This window comes from Gossypium arboreum, chromosome 9 (genome assembly GCF_025698485.1).
Source record: "Gossypium arboreum isolate Shixiya-1 chromosome 9, ASM2569848v2, whole genome shotgun sequence".
Classification (NCBI taxonomy): Eukaryota; Viridiplantae; Streptophyta; class Magnoliopsida; order Malvales; family Malvaceae; genus Gossypium; species Gossypium arboreum.
The window spans coordinates 37704569-37721827 of record NC_069078.1 but is presented as its reverse complement, the minus strand read 5'-3'; positions in this window follow the sequence as shown (position 1 = coordinate 37721827).

Genomic DNA, 17259 nt, shown 5'->3' with positions numbered 1-17259 from the left:
GCTTAAAATTTAAAGATTTTAAACTAGTCATTATTCGACTATTCAAGCATCACTTTCAAAATATAAAATATATATATATATATATATTCAACTTTCACATCTACTGATCATAGTAAGCTTATAAGAAATCAATAAGCAACTCATTAACAAATTTTTGTCAATGTTTACCACATAATCATAATTTCACTGCAAGCTGTCTTCCTGAGCAACAATCACTAAATCATTTATAACTGGAGCTACAAAACTCCAAATCAAGTTCTGTCAATTTTATATGAAAATAGACCCATATCTTTTACACATAAAATTTTAAAGATTTTTGGTTTGGCCAATCAATACCATATTTTTCTTAAAGTTTCCCTTATTTCACTATTTGACTAATCTGACCACTCTTCCTTATGAATCAAATTTCTCATTGTACAAAATTAAAAATATGTTCTCGTTTATTTAATTTGAAACTAGACTCATTAAGGAGTCTAATAATATAAACTTCATCTTATAACCATTTTTTTTTACAATTTATAATGATTTTATAAAAACAGAACATAGGATCTAGAAGACATTCTGACCCTGTCCCACATCACTTGAAATATCTCATCATCGGCAATTATTTTGCTTACACGGCTTCTTTTATAAGAAACTAGACTCATTAGGCTTTAATTACATAATTTATTCAGCTTCTAACTCATCTTCCACAATTTATGGTGATTTTCCAAAATCACGTTCTTCTTCTTGTCCCAAGCGATTTATTACCAATTCACTCTTTCACACATACCTTGCATGCATGTTATTTAAACATGCATATCACAAATCAATCATCACATACCTATAACTTCACTTAAGCATAATCTTCCTTTCATCATTTTAAAGCACAACATTACTCAATATTATCCAAGTTCACATTCGCCATAATACACACAACATGTTAGTCGATTTTTCCCTTAGCATCTAAGGCACATGCATGCTCATTTGCTTGGCTCAACTTCATCTATTCTCCATTTTCATCAAAAGAACATGAAACAACAACCATTTCTCTCATTTCCATTCATGATCAAATGCTCACAACACAACCAAATATCAAAAATATGCTTCATGGGTTAAGGTAGAAACAAGAAAAACCCATGAACATCAAAATAGAAGCAAAACACCATGAACTTACCTTGGATTTTGTGACACCCCTAATGTGACCCTAGTCGGAGAGTGGTTTCGGGACCACAAAACCGAGTCACAAGAATAATTAGGTGTTATATTCTGTGCTTATTGTATGTGGAATTTGTATGCATAAATATTTCGTGCCTTGATTTTATTAATTAGGTGCTAATTCATAAGAAAGGACCCATGTGTTAGGACTTGAAAATGTGATAGGTGAATTTTTAAGTGGCCAAATAATGCATGAAGTAAAGACATGAGGATTTGCATGTCAATTTAGCCAACTATAGGAAGTGGCCGGCCATGGTAATGAAGATGGGCAAAAGAAAACATGTCTTGAACATGTTTTGCTAATGGTGGATGTTAGAAATAATAAAATAAAGAGCATGGGCAAAGGGAACATGTTTCAAACATGTCTAGTTAATGGATCATGTTAGAAAGAATAAAGAAATGGAGAAAAAAGGGGAAATGATGAACAAAAAAAAAGTGTGGATGCCCCCTTGTTGCCGTGAGTTGAGGAAAAGAAAGGAGAAAAATTTTGTTGTTCATCCTTTCTCATTTTGTTACAATTGCCATGACTTGAGAAGAAGAAAAAAAAGTGTTCATGTTTTCTTTCTTTTGCTATTGCCGAAATTAGAGGAAGGGAAGAAGGAGATTCGCCAAGGTGGTCTTCTAGATCAAGGTATGTTCAAGGGTACCTTTAGATGTATATACAACCTTTAGGTGATGAGCCTAAATTTTATCTATTTCATGGTTGGGTTTGGGGTTGATGGAGAGTTAGAATTGGCTAAGGAGCCTAACAAAAACATTTTGGTTGATACCTTGATGCCATTATCATGCTAAGTTGAATGGTGGATGCACTCTTGGTAAGGTCAAGGAAGTTGAGATTTCTTGTGTGTGTCTAGGCAAAATGCCGAATGATTTAGTGTTGGAGATAGGAGCTTACTTAGAATGATAAATTCTTCTCCTATGATTATTTTTCTTGCATGTTAAATGGCTCCTACTTAGCCATGCAAAATTTGTAATTTGTATGGATGATTGGAGCATTCGGCTAGGGTATAAATGAAGGGATTTTGGTTGTTTCATCTAAGTATGGATGATGAATGTGCTATGGAAAGAAATCGGTCTTCCTATGAATATGATTCGTGAATGTTTATATTAGTAAAATAATTTATGTTCAAACACTTGAGGATTCGGCATTGTCCATGACTATTGTGTTTAGGAGGTGATTTTGATTATTTCGAATATTGGAAAGTAAGAATAGGTGTGATCGGTCATGGGAATTTGAGATGTTGTACATTAGAATTGAAAATACTTGAGACTAGGTTACCTTAATAGTGATAATACATTCGGCCTTGATGCATTAATTGAATGTTGGCTAAGGTTTTGATATTTTGAACAAGGATAGTTGTGAATGGAGTGAAAACCATTAAATTATACACATAAGTATCCAGCAAGAAATTTAACTACTAAATGTATTTATACTAGGAGATCAATACATCAAAAGGGGAGAATCAAACAAAGGCAAAGCAAAGATAATCGAGTAGTCTATTGGAAATCGTTTCATCCAATATAAGGTAAGTCATTAAGCATATATTTGGTATTGTTTTAAATGATCATAATATCTATGCAATTGTGTTTAATGAGATGATATGTAAATGAAAATGTATGTGTATGGAATGATGACATTGTTGAATGTAAAAGAAATAGTGAAATGTGTAGAAAGTTGCTTTCGGCACTAAGTGTGCGAACAATACGTGTGTACGGTGACGAGATTGGCACTAAGTGTGCATGCTGGAAATATATGGCACTAAGTGTGCATGCTGGAAATATACGGCACTGGGTGTGCGAGCTCGAAGGGTATGGCACTATGTGTGCGGGCTTAAATCACATGGCACTAAGTGTGCGAAATAGAGTATTAAGCACTGTGTGTGCGTACTCTCTATATATATATATCTCCGATCGAACAATTATATGGAGGGTGTGTCTTCATCGAGTGGAGTATGGACAGCGGAAAGAGTAAGTACCTTGAGTTCGTGGCTAATAGATACTATGTTCATGCTCAGGGTTGAGTCGGTAAGTTTTAAATCTATGTGATGATTTCAATTGCATGATTGTTGTGGAAATGAAATGATGAATGGAAATTGCTTCAAATATCCTATTGAATAGTATATGAAATGTAAATGTATGACTTGGTATGACATTGATCCGAAAGGTCTAAGGAACTATGGTAGTTCGGTATGGTGGAACAATGGGCCTTGTTTCGTTATTTCATTTTATGATAATTTTAGTAACGGATGGTTGTGAAATGCTTATGACTTCTGAGTTATAAACTCACTCGGTGTTTTCTTGTCACCCATTTTAGGTCTCTTGGACTCGTATCGTTTATGTGCTTTCGGAACCATCGTTGAAGTCATCACACCGCTGGAAATCTTTTGGTATTGTCTTCGTAGTTGAACTAGGAGAACATTTGGCATGTATAGGCTATTTTGTTTTGTTGAATCTCGGGTTGTAAACTTTAAGCCATGCGAAAATGGCCTATGTGGTCGGTTGAGTGTGAATCTAAAACCTATAGGCACGAGCCTTAGAAACCTTAATTTTGATAAGGTGGCCATAGTTTGTATTATGTATGATGAAATAGTTGGCCATGGAAGAATTATGAAATAGTCATTGTTTGCTTTAGTACCAGATGCTGCCAGCAGCAGTGAGGTGAGATGGAAAAATCACTAAAAATAGTAGAAGTAGAATTAAATAGTGAATAAATTATGAAATTGAACCTTGATGAATCTATTTTCATATGGATGAAACGAAACAACCGTATGAGCTGTATTTTAAGAGATATTTAGGTTTTCGCAAAACAGGGCCAGAACGGTTTTGGATCCCCTGCTCCGACTTTGAAAATTCACTATAAATTAACCAGAGAGAATTAGAAGTCATGATCTATATGTGCAGATTCCTTACGAGTCTAGTTTCTCTAGAAACAAATGGCATAAGTGTTGGAGCCCTGTACAGGAAGATATCCAAGTCGTAGTACACAAAGGTCAGTGTAGTCGAACCCTGAAACAGGGAGACTTTAACTAATAAACTGTACTAATTGGCCCAACGAAAAATTCTAGAAAAAAATGTGTAGATGGGATTATGAGTCTAGTTTCAGGGAAAATTGACGGAACTCATTTTCGAGTTCTGGAACTCGAGATATGATTTTTAAGGTGACAGTGACGCGGTTAGCTAGCCTGCCTGGAACAAAATTAAATAATTCCAAGAGAGAAATAAGGAAGTAAGCCGGTAACACCACGTGGTCAAATCCGGTGATGGTCACGGGTTTGGGGTGTTACATTTAATTGGTATCAGAGCCATGGTTTAGTCGGTTCTAGGACTACCATAGCGCGTGTGAGTCTAGCTATACATGCCAAATTGTTAGTGCTTAATAATGTGATGACTTGACGGTTGAAGTTTTTGTTTTGATTAACAAATGGAACCCGGTAGAGAGACCCTTGGCGGATGGCGTTGAAAGTGTAGCGGCGCTCCGCGCAAGGGACGCTGCTGTTGAGCCTCGATCATCCGCGAATAATCAAAATGAAGGCGAAACAAGCCTTCTTCACCATGATGAATGAGTGGGTCGCGCAATATGCCCGAACCAATCCGGTGTCCAACCATTCCGAATTTAAATCGCACCCAAGAGCCCGCAATGCCTCCGATTCATCGATCCTGTGAGGCTGAGTAAACCACCAGAGACCTGATTAGGAAGCGCGGGCTGAGGAGTTCAAGGCCATAGTTCTTGATGATGCCGAAAAGGCCGAGTTTTGGTTCGATAACACCATTCGAGTGTTAGATGAACTGTCATGCACACCGATGAATGTCTTAAGTGTGCTATATCCTTGTTATGAGACTCGACTTACTATTGTGGAGGACTTTAATTTCCATAGTCCCAAACGAGCGAGTTACTTGGGATTTCTTTCAATCGAATTTCGAAAGAAATACATTAGTCAACAGTTCATCGATCGAAGCGTAAGGAATTCTTGGAACTCAAGCAAGGCCGTATGACAAGATGTCTGAATCTGAACATGAGTTCGTAAGACTTAGTCGGTATGCCCGAGAGTGTGTGGTGATGAGGTTGCTATGTGCAAAAGATTTGAAGAAGGATTGAATGAAGAGTTAAAGCTACTAGTGGGTATTTTGGAGATAAAGGAGTTCGTAACACTAGTCGAACGAGCCTGCAAGGAGGAAGAACTTGGAAAGGAGAAGAAGAAGGTTGAATTTGAAGCAAGAGATTATCGTAAAAGATCAGCGAGTAAAGCTCCGTTCTCGGCGGTAAAGAAGTTCAGGGAGGACACTAATAAGTCGAGGGCGACTGCGGGAATTTCCATCAGAGCCCGACCATTGACGGACTCCCGAGCTACTTCGGTAGCTAGTGTGGGCAATAATCGTCAAGAGAGACCTGAATGCCCCCAATGTGGAAGACGACACCTAGGTGAAGTTGGGGTAAGTCTGTTAATAGGGCCTGTTATGGATGCGGTTCGAAGGACCACTTCATTAGAGATTGTACGGAGCTAGATGAGAGTAATAAGACGCAAGGTGCAAGACCTAGTGGAACGACGGCTAGAGGTAGGCCCCAGAATTTCGGAGGTAGGGGTGGTAATCGAGAGGAGCCTCGATCACGGCTGTTCGATCCGAGACCCGTGCTCTGCTAGAGCATATGCCATCCAGCATACGAGAGGAGGCATCCTCCCTGACGTTATCACCGGTACTTTTACTCTCTTTGATACTAGTGTGATTGCATTGATTGACCCGGCTCTACTCATTCATATGTATGTGAAACCTTAGCATCCAATAAGACTCTACTGTTGAGTCTCTGAGTTCGTAATCAGTGTCCAACCCTTTGGGTCAATATGTACTCGTTGATAAAGTGTGCAAGAGATGCCCCTAATAATTCGAGAATCTGTTTTCCGGCCGATCGATGCTTCTACCATTTGATGAATTCGATGTTATTCTTGGTATGGATTGGTGACCATACATGATGCAAGATGGTGGACCGCAAAGGAAAACCATTGATTTGAGGAGTGTAAATAACGAGGTAGTCCGAGTCGAGTCTACTGATTTAAAAGGAGTGCCAGCGATAATATCTTCTATGACCGCTCGGAGGTATGTGAAAAAGGGGTGTGAAACATACCTTGCGTATGTGTTTGAAAGTAAAGAGACGGAAAGGAAACTCGAATCGGTACCAGTGGTTTGTGAGTATTCAGATGTTTTTCCTGAGGAGTTACCGGGATTGCCACCGGTTCGAGAAGTGGAATTGACATCGAGTTGTACCGGTACTACGCCGATTTCAATAGCCCGTGTCGTATGGCATTAACGGAATTAAAGGAATTGAAGGTTCAATTGCAAGAATTGACGGATAGAGGTTTCGCTCGACCGATTTTTTCTCCATGAGGCGCACCAGTATTGTTTGTGAAAAAGAAGGATGGAACTATGAGATTGTGCATCGACTATCGTCAGTTGAATAAAGTGACGATAAAGAACAAATATCCGTTGCCACGAATTGACGATTTGTTTGATCAATTAAAGGGAGCCTCAGTGTTTTCAAAGATAGATTTGAGGTCGAGGTACTATCAGTTGAGGGTCCGAGAATCGGACATACCCAAGACTACTTTTAGAACGAGGTACGGTCACTACGAATTCTTAGTGATGCCGTTTGGGCTCACTAATGCCCCTGCGGTATTTATGGATTTAATGAATAGAATTTTTAGGCCATACTTGGATCGGTTCGTAGTTGTATTTATTGATGACATTTTGGTCTATTCGAGAGATGAAACCGAACATCTTGAACACACGAGGCTAGTGTTGCAAATCTTACGAGATAAGCGTTATACATAAAGTTCGATAAATGTGAATTTTGGTTGAGAGAGTTAGCTTTTGGGGCACGTGGTGTCCGCGATCGGTGTCGAGTGGACCGAACAAAATTTCAGCCATAGTTGATTGGAAACCTTCAAGGAATATTACCGAAGTTAGGAGCTTTTGGGGCTTGCGGATACTATCGACGATTTGTGAAAGGTTTTTCGGTGATAGCTGCACCGATGATGAAACTACTCCAAAAAGATGTTAAGTTCGAGTGGTCGAACATTTGTCAAGAAAGTTTCGATCGACTAAAACCTGTTTAACCGAGGCCCCAATGCTAGTACAATTTGGAGTCCGGTAAAGAGTTTGTCATATCTGATGGCGCATCCTTGATTGGGTTAGGTTGTGTGTTGATGCAAGAAGGTTGAGTTGTGGCTTACGCGTCGAGACAACTAAAGCCGCATGAGAGAAACTATCCGACCCATGACCTTGAACTAGCAGACCATAGTGTTCGCCTTGAAGATATGGCGGCATTACTTGTTTAGAGAAAGGTGTCATATTTATTCGGACCATAAGAGTCTTAAATATCGATTACTCAAGGAGATCTAAACTTGCGACAAAGGCGTTGGCTTGAGTTGTTGAAGGACTATGAACTTGTCATTGATTATCACCGGAAAGGCCAACGTGGTGGCCGATGCTTTAAGTCGTAAGGCATATGCGCTTTGAGAGCGATGGATGCTCATCTATCCGTTTCACTCGAGGAGGTGCTAGTAGTCAAATTAGAGGCCAAATCGTTATTGATTCATCAAATACTTGAATCTCGGAAGGTCGACGCTAAATTGGTCGCTAAACGAGTCGAATGTGTTTGAATGAGGAATCGAATTTCAGATTGACGACAATGATTGCTAGGCGTTCAAGGGTCGATTATGTATTCCAAGGATTGAACTTGTTTGATGATTTTGAACGAGGCTCACGATAGTCGAATGTCAATCCACCCGGGTAGTACTAAAATGTACAATGATCTGAAACGCCAATTTTGGTGGCCGTATGAAACGAGACATTTCGAATTTGTTTCAAGGTGTGCGATATGTCAACAAGTGAAAGCGGAACATCAAGTGCCATCGGGATTACTTGACCGATCACGATACCCGAGTGGAAATGGGATCGAGTCACCATGGACTTTGTGTCGGATCGCCATTGTCAACGAGTAAGAAGGATGCGATTTGGGTTGTTGTTGATAGATTGACTAAGTCGGCTCATTTTATCCTGTCGCATGGATTTTTCGCTCGATAAATTGGCGAATTATACATCTCCCAAATTGTTCGATTGCATGGGGTGCCTATTTCTATCGTGTCGGATAGAGACCCAAGATTTACATCGCGATTTTGGAAGAAATTGCAAGAGGCTTTGGGTACCAAGCTGCATTTTAGCACTTTTCACCCCAAACCGATGGTCAATCCGAACGGATAATTCAAATACTCGAGGATATGTTGAGATGTTGCATCCTTGAGTTTAGTGGCTCATGGGAGCGGTATTTACCTTTGGTTGAATTAAACACAACAATAGCTTTCAAACAAGTATTAAGATGGCGCCTTACGAGGCTTTATACGGTCGTAAATGCCGTACACCATTGTTTTGGACCGAGCTCGGTGAAAGCAAAATTTTCGGTGGATTTGATTAAAGATGCTGAATGAAAGTGAAAGTAATCCGTGAAAGTCGAAGATAGCCTCCGATCGTCGAGAAGTCGTCGCGGATCTGAAACGAAAAGACATCGAGTATCGGTGGGAGATAAAGTGTTTCTTAAAGTTTCGCCTTGGAAAAGATACTCGATTTGGCCGTAAAGGCAAATTGAGTCCGAGGTTCATTGGGCCATATGAGATATCCGAACGAGTCGGTCCGATTGCATATCGTTTGATTTTGCACCTGAACTCGAAAAGATTCACGACGTCTTTCATGTTTCGATGCTTGACGCTATAGATCTGATCCATCGCACGTGATTAGTCCATCGAGGTTGAAATGCAAGCCAATATGAGTTACGAGGAAGAACCCACTCGTATCCTAGCTCGGGAAGTGAAAGAGTTACTGAAACAAGAAAGTTCCGTTAGTAAAAGTGTTATGGCTCAAACACGGGATAGAAGAAGCTACATGGGAACTCGAGAACTCTATGAAAGAACGATACCCAAACCTATTTACGGTAATATTTTGGGACGAAAATCTCTTAAGTGGGGAGAGTTGTGACACCCTAATGTGACCCTAGTCGGAGAGTGGTTTCGGGACCACAAAACCGAGTCACAAGAATAATTAGGTGTTATATTCGTGCTTATTGTATGTGGAATTTGTATGCATAAATATTTAGTGCCTTGATTTTATTAATTAGGTGCTAATTCATAAGAAAGGACCCATGTGTTAGGACTTGAAAATGTGATAGGTGAATTTTAAGTGGCCAAATAATGCATGAAGTAAAGACATGAGGATTTGCATGTCAATTTAGCCAACTATAGGAAGTGGCCGCCATGGTAATGAAGATGGGCAAAAGAAAACATGTCTTGAACATGTTTTGCTAATGGTGGATGTTAGAAATAATAAAATAAAGAGCATGGGCAAAGGGAACATGTTTCAAACATGTCTAGTTAATGGATCATGTTAGAAAGAATAAAGAAATGGAGAAAAAAGGGGAAATGATGAACAAAAAAAAAAAGTGTGGATGCCCCCCCTTGTTGCCGTGAGTTGAGGAAAAAGAAAGGAGAAAAATTTTGTTGTTCATCCTTTCTCATTTTGTTACAATTGCCATGACTTGAGAAGAAGAAAAAAAAAGTGTTCATGTTTTCTTTCTTTTGCTATTGCCGAAATTAGAGGAAGGGGAAGAAGGGAGATTCGGCCAAGGTGGTCTTCTAGATCAAGGTATGTTCAAGGGTACCTTTAGATGTATATACAACCTTTAGGTGATGAGCCTAAATTTTATCTATTTCATGGTTGGGTTTGGGGTTGATGGAGAGTTAGAATTGGCTAAGGAGCCTAACAAAAACATTTTGGTTGATACCTTGATGCCATTATCATGCTAAGTTGAATGGTGGATGCACTCTTGGTAAGGTCAAGGAAGTTGAGATTTCTTGTGTGTGTCTAGGCAAAATGCCGAATGATTTAGTGTTGGAGATAGGAGCTTACTTAGAATGATAAATTCTTCTCCTATGATTATTTTTCTTGCATGTTAAATGGCTCCTACTTAGCCATGCAAAAATTTGTAATTTGTATGGATGATTGGAGCATTCGGCTAGGGTATAAATGAAGGGATTTTGGTTGTTTCATCTAAGTATGGATGATGAATGTGCTATGGAAAGAAATCGGTCTTCCTATGAATATGATTCGTGAATGTTTATATTAGTAAAATAATTTATGTTCAAACACTTGAGGATTCGGCATTGTCCATGACTATTGTGTTTAGGAGGTGATTTTGATTATTTCGGATATTGGAAAGTAAGAATAGGTGTGATCGGTCATGGGAATTTGAGATGTTGTACATTAGAATTGAAAATACTTGAGACTAGGTTACCTTAATAGTGATAATACATTCGCCTTGATGCATTAATTGAATGTTGGCTAAGGTTTTGATATTTTGAACAAGGATAGTTGTGAATGGAGTGAAAACCATTAAATTATACACATAAGTATCCAGCAAGAAATTTAACTACTAAATGTATTTATACTAGGAGATCAATACATCAAAGGGAGAATCAAACAAAGGCAAAGCAAAGATAATCGAGTAGTCTATTGGAAATCGTTTCATCCAATATAAGGTAAGTCATTAAGCATATATTTGGTATTGTTTTAAATGATCATAATATCTATGCAATTGTGTTTAATGAGATGATATGTAAATGAAAATGTATGTGTATGGAATGATGACATTGTTGAATGTAAAAGAAATAGTGAAATGTGTAGAAAGTTGCTTTCGGCACTAAGTGTCTGGGCAATACGTGTGTACGGTGACGAGATTGGCACTAAGTGTGCATGCTGGAAATATATGGCACTAAGTGTGCATGCTGGAAATATCTGACCTTTGGGTGTGCGAGCTCGAAGGGTATGGCACTATGTGTGCGGGCTTAAATCACATGGCACTAAGTGTGCGAAATAGAGTATTAAGCAACGTGTGTGCGTACTCTCTATATATATATATCTCCGATCGAACAATTATATGGAGGGTGTGTCTTCATCGAGTGGAGTATGGACAGCGGAAAGAGTAAGTACCTTGAGTTCGTGGCTAATAGATACTATGTTCATGCTCAGGGTTGAGTCGGTAAGTTTTAAATCTATGTGATGATTTCAATTGCATGATTGTTGTGGAAATGAAATGATGAATGGAAATTGCTTCAAATATCCTATTGAATAGTATATGAAATGTAAATGTATGACTTGGTATGACATTGATCCGAAAGGTCTAAGGAACTATGGTAGTTCGGTATGGTGGAACAACTGGGCCTTGTTTCGTTATTTCATTTTATGATAATTTTAGTAACGGATGGTTGTGAAATGCTTATGACTTCTGAGTTATAAACTCACTCGGTGTTTTCTTGTCACCCATTTTAGGTCTCTTGGACTCGTATCGTTTGCGTGCTTTCGGAACCATCGTTGAAGTCATCACACCGGCTGGAAATCTTTTGGTATTGTCTTCGTAGTTGAACTAGGAGAACATTTGGCATGTATAGGCTATTTTGTTTTGTTGAATCTCGGGTTGTAAACTTTAAGCCATGCGAAAATGGCCTATGTAATTGGTTGAGTGTGAATCTAAAACCTATAGGCACGAGCCTTAGAAACCTTAATTTTGATAAGGTGGCCATAGTTTGTATTATGTATGATGAAATAGTTGGCCATGGAAGAATTATGAAATAGTCATTGTTTGCTTTAGTACCAGATGCTGCCAGCAGCAGTGAGGTGAGATGGAAAAATCACTAAAAATAGTAGAAGTAGAATTAAATAGTGAATAAATTATGAAATTGAACCTTGATGAATCTATTTTCATATGGATGAAACGAAACAACCGTATGAGCTGTATTTTAAGAGATATTTAGGTTTTCGCAAAACAGGGCCAGAACGGTTTTGGATCCCCTGCTCCGACTTTGAAAATTCACTATAAATTAACCAGAGAGAATTAGAAGTCATGATCTATATGTGCAGATTCCCTTACGAGTCTAGTTTCTCTAGAAACAAATGGCATAAGTGTTGGAGCCCTGTACAGGAAGATATCCAAGTCGTAGTACACAAAGGTCAGTGTAGTCGAACCCTGAAACAGGGAGACTTTAACTAATAAACTGTACTAATTGGCCCAACGAAAATTCTAGAAAAAATGTGTAGATGGGATTATGAGTCTAGTTTCAGGAAAATTGACGGAACTCATTTTCGAGTTCTGGAACTCGAGATATGATTTTAAGGTGACAGTGACGCGGTTAGCTAGCCTGCCTGGAACAGAAATTAAATAATTCCAAGAGAGAAATAAGGGAAGTAAGCCCGGTAACACCACGTGGTCAAATCCGGTGATGGTCACGGGTTTGGGGTGTTACAGATTTTCTTCCCCAAGTGATCGAACATTCAAGAGCTCTTTCACTCTCCTTTCTCTTCCATTTTTGGCTACCATGAACAAGGATGGACAAAACTTTTCCTTCACTTCCTTTTGTTACTCTTATTATTCTAATTACCTAACAATTTATGACACAAAATGGCATATAATATTTGTGCCATACTCATGCCATAATTTCAATAAAAAAATTTGCACATGTTGTCTACCACCAACATGATGGCCGGCCACTACATGTAAAATGGGAGGCTTGACATGCAAATCTTCCTATTTTACACTACAAATTATTTGGCCACTACAATTTGGCCTATAGCATTTTCAAAAATTTTCACATAGTATTTCATAATTTTACTCTCAAATGACAAAATCAAAGCATGAAATTTTCACACATGCACTTTCACATATAATAAACACAGAATATAACATTTAATTATTTTTGTGACTCGGTTTTGTGATCCCGAAACCACTTTCCGACTAGGGCCAAATTAGGGCTGTCACAATATTTGAATAAATGTTGGAATGAGATAATGAATATATGTGATCAAAAGTTTGGCATTTGTATATATATTTACATTCTTTCATATGATGCATTAGTTTGACATATACATTATTTTAAAGTATATATGATTGGTTATGTGTTTTGGTAGTGAGTTGAATGATGGTTATATAGAGATAAAAATAATTTGGTTGTGGTTTTATATTGATGTATCGGGAAGATATGATTTGCATTATAAGCAGTTTAAGTTAATTAGCTCAATACAAAGAATGCATATGTTTGATATGTTTGTTATATAATTCAATAAAGAAGTTGTGTTATTTATAATGTATATTCGGTTATGTTACTAAATATTTTGATGTGTTTTTATGGCATATTTATGAGATGGATTGGTATGATTCTTGTGTATATGTATAAATTTGGTGATTTAAATTATGACCACTTGGACTGTAACACCCCCTTACCCGAGATCGGTGTCGAGTCGAGCATGAGGCGTTAACAGACTTAAATTATCACTTAAACAATTTCAAACAATTTATTTCACCTTTCGTAATAAACTGCCCATCTGCGTCACAGTTGCTAAAAAAAATCATATCTCGAGTTACGAAACTCAAAATTAAAATCCATGAATTTTCCATGAAAATAGACTCATATATCTATTTACTAATTTTTTTCCAAAATTTTTGGTCGGGCCAATTAGTACAGTTTATTAGTTAAAGTTTCCCCTATTTCAATGTTTGACTGCTCTGACCTCTGTTCACTACGAATCAATTTTCTCTCTGTACAGAGTTTAGATGATTATGTAGTTTATTTCTCTTAATAGTAGACTCAATAATTAATCTGTACATATAAAGTATGACTCCTAATTATTTTTGTACAATTGTTAGTGAATTTCTAAATTCAGAATAGGGGATTTAGAAATTGCTCTGACCCTGTTCCACCAAAACTCAAATTACTCATAAAATACAACTCATTTACCTGTCTTGTTTCTTCCATATAAAAATAGACTCAATAAGATTCAATTAAATTTTTTATTCATCATCTAATTCTGTCTCTACTATTTTTAATGATTTTTCAAACTCACGTTATTGCTGTTGTATGATATTGTTTTATAGAAAATTTCACCTTTTTATGAATTTCCATGGATTAGATAGCACATTAAGTATACATAACACCAAATATGATCTTGATTAGCCATTCCAATGGCTAATCATTACCAAACATTTCCTTACCACCCAATAGCCTTATCATAAGATCATATACACAAAATGATTATAATGCTATACATGCCATACTCAAAGTATACAAGCCACTATACCAAAATGGTCCACGGATAGTGTGAGCGAGCCTCCGACTGTTCCCAATTTTTGAGCTAGCTTGTCAAAACTACAAAGAATGGAAAGAATGAAGTAAGCATAAATGCTTAGTAAGTTCACATATAAATAGCAAGTAACATAATCATGCAATCCAACATAAAACATCATTTATATAAATATCACCAAGGCATTCATGTTACATTTGCATTTACTATCTTACCACTATTTCATCATACCAAGTTCTCAACCCGAGGGTTTAAGCGCATACCTGTCCAAATTTTCTCATTCACCACACTTACCAACATGTCACCTTTGTCTTAAGTATTCTCTTTATTCACTTAAAATTCACCCGTTGAACACATCGGGATATAATTCGTATACACGGATTGCATGCACATAAGTGCCATACCTGCAGCTAGACAAACTCAATAGCCTGCGAAAATTATGTAGCCAAGCTACCATGTAACCCGCCCATAAGTGAACTTAGACTCAACTCAACGAGCTCGGGCGTTTGCATCCATAAGTGAACTTGGACTCAACTCAACGAATTCGGATGCCTAGTTACATCTCACGAACTCGGACTCAACTCAACGAGCTCGGAACTCAAATATCCTAGTGACATGTCACTTGTATCCTAATCTATTCCCAAGATTCAAATGGGATTTTCCTCAATCACACATCTTTGCTGTCTTCCACGGAATGCCGGAATCGATACTTGATAGCATTTCATATTTATCAAATAGCTCACATAATTTGCATATTACCAAATAGTAATCCACAAAGCATAATATTTCATGATAATAATCATCATATCATATAAATAACATTAAATTACTTAAAATGACAATTACGTTACTACATTTACTCCTGAACTTACCTCGGTACAAAATGTTAGAAATCGAGCCTATTCCTCGTAAACTTTATTTTTCCCTCAATCACAACTCGAATCTTGTTTCTCTTGATCTGAAATAACAAATTTAGCTTATTTAATACTCACATTTATTAAAACAGTCCTTGACGCAAGCTTTGACAAAATTACACTTCCGCCCCTAAACTTTTACATATTTACAGTTTTTCCCCAAGGCTCGAAAGTAAACTTCATCCTATTTTCTTATGTCTTATGACATGCTGATCATTTTTCCCTTCTATGGAAACATCAAATTCTCACTATAACATGTACTTATGAACATTATGTATTTTTACCGATTATGTCGTTTTACTCGTTTTCAAGTAAAATCGCTTAGCAAAAGTTATTTAACATAATTTCAAGCTTCATATTCTACCATAAAACATCAAAATAAACACATTTCACCTATGGGTATTTTTCCAAATATAAACCCTAGGTTAAATTATTACTAGAATAAGCTTAATCATGTTACTGAGACTCCAAAAACGTAAAGAACATTAAAAACTGGGCTAAAATGGATTTACAATCGAGCTTGGAAGCTTGAAAAACCCTAGCTATGTCTTCCTCATGTGAAATTCGGCCAAGGGGTTGAAGATGGACAAAAATTAGCTTTTAATTTTGTTTTTAATTCATTTTAATAACTAAATGACCAAAATGCCTTTAATTAAAAACTATGGTGTTTTATCTTCCTTTAGGTATTTTTGTCCAAACTAGTATAATGGTCTAATTACTCTCCAAGGACCTCCAGATTTGTCTTCCTCATGTGAAATTCTGCCAAGGGGTTGAAGATGGACAAAAATTGCCTTTCAAATTTGTTTTAAATTCATTTTAATAACTAAATGACCAAAATGCCCTTAATTAAAAACTATGGTGTTTTATCTTCCTTTAGGTATTTTTGTCCAAACTAGTATAATGATCTAATTACTATCCAAGGACCTCCACTTTAAAAACCCATTACTCACAAGTACTTAGTACCTTTGTGAACTAGAACACACATTTTACAACTTTTGCAATTTAGTCCTAAATATCAAATTGGACCCTCTATCGATAAAATTTCTAAACGAACTTTTCACACAATTATGAAATCATGCCACAGACCTTAAAATGATAATAAAATAATTATTTATATCTCGAATTTGTGGTCCCGAAACCACTATCTATTTAGGCCCTAATTCAGGATATTACAACTCTCCCTCCTTAGGGATTTTCATCCCCGAAAATCTTACTGGTATACAGGTGTAGGTATTGATTCCTCATAGTTTTCTCGGGCTCCCATGTAGCCTCTTCTACCCCATGCTTTTGCCACAACACTTTTACGAAAGCGATACTTTTATTTCTTAGTTGCTTGACCTCTCGAGCTAAAATCTTAATCGATTCTTCATTTAAGTCATATCCGGTTGTAGCTCAATTTCCATCGGTGAAATTATATGTGAAGGATCCGAACGATACCGGTGTAACATAGATACATGGAACACATCATGAATCTTCTGTAATTCAAGTGGTAATGCTAACCGATATGCTACGGGTCCAACTCTTTCAATTATCTCATACGGTCCAATAAAACGCGGACTCAACTTGCCTTTCCGACCAAATCTAAGAACTTTCTTCCATGGAGACACTTTTAAAAATACCTTATCGCTGACTTGAAACTCGATTTCTTTTCTTTTAAAATTCGCGTAGGATTTCTGTCTATCTGAAGCAGCTTTCAAACAATCTCGAATCACTTTCACTTTTTCTTCGGTTTCTTTAATTAGATCAACTTCGTAAATCTGATTTTCTATGAGTTCAGTCCAATACAATGGCGTCTAACACTTACAACCATACAATGCTTCATAAGGTGCCATCTTTAAACTCGTCTGATAACTATTATTGTAAGCAAATCCTACCGACGGTAAGTGTGACAACCCTAATTAGGGCCTAATCGGAATAGTGGTTTCGTGACCACAAATTCAAGATAAAAATAATTGTTTTATAATTATTTTGGGGTTTA